We start from the raw sequence: 1312 nt of genomic DNA on the forward strand, positions 1-1312 counted from the left end.
GGATAAAAACAATAGGTAAAACAATCATATTCTTTTTTATTTAAATATTATTTTAAAATTTTAAGCAATTGATTTCATTTTTCACACAAAATGAATGATATTAAATTAAAAATAATAAAATTTAAAAACAAAGATATTACTATTAACATAAAACCATTTACCCCAAAATTGATTGGTTTAACATTTATCCTCTCACAGTTTGCAGATTAAGATTCAAGGATGGCTTAGCTGGGTAGTTTTCATTCAGGGTCTTTCATGTTGGAGTAAAGAAGTTGGCCTGGACCATAGTCATCCAGAGGCCACACTGAGCCTGGAGGATCTCCTAAGATGGCTCATTCTCATGGCTGTTGGCAAGAGGCCTCAATTCCTTACTGCATGGGCCTTTCCATAGGACTCTTTGAATGCCTTTACATTGTGGCAGCTGGCTTCCCCTCAGCAAGAGAGCAAGGTGGAAGCTCCTTTGACCTACCCTCAGGAATCACAATCCATCATTTTGCCACAGTCTATTAGATTAAGGTGACTACATGCAACTCATACTCAAGGGGAGGAAAATTTAACCCCACCTCTTAAAGAAAGGCATATCAAAGGATTTGTTTATGTATTTTAAAATGACCACCAATGAACATATAGAATACTTTTTACAAAATAAGAGAGACTTCTGTTTCCAGTTATAGGTGTGTAGATGACTCAAGCCAACTGTCCACTGAGAACAACTAGAAAAGCTGAATAAATATAAAAAAAAAAATCTGCTTGAAGGCACTGGTGAGCTATCAAGATAATGATGAATTACTGGATCAGGGTACAAAGTGGAGTTTCAAAGTATGCCCAGTGTTTGGTGGCACTTTCCCCCAGTATTATTTGCAGAGGGGAAGCTAGGAGTTCATGGGCCATTTTGATAGCATTGCAGCCAAGGGGATGGGGTCTTGGTGAATTCTCAGCATGGGAGTTGGTACCCCAAAGGGCTGTAGTTGACGAGAGTAAGTTTGAACTAGAAATACATGTTGCTCACAAGGGCTGTAACTCAGCTTCACAATTTAGTCCCTAAATCAGGTTGAGAGGATCTTGGGTTATGAGTTCTGCCAGACACCTGGAAGAAATGAAAGTAAGACTTCTCTGGAAGAAAATAATACCATTTTAGGCCTCAAATTATTTATGCCAACAATTTTGTACTTGTTAGTTTATTTTATAAATAAGAACATACAATCAAAAATAATCATGGCCAGTGGGCACAGTGGCTCACACCTGTAATCTCAGCACTTCAGGAAGCTGAGGCAGAAGGCTCACTAGAGGCCAGGAGTTTTGAGACCAGTGT

The sequence above is a fragment of the Lemur catta genome, chromosome 19 (genome assembly GCF_020740605.2).
Source record: "Lemur catta isolate mLemCat1 chromosome 19, mLemCat1.pri, whole genome shotgun sequence".
In the NCBI taxonomy this organism is placed as follows: Eukaryota; Metazoa; Chordata; class Mammalia; order Primates; family Lemuridae; genus Lemur; species Lemur catta.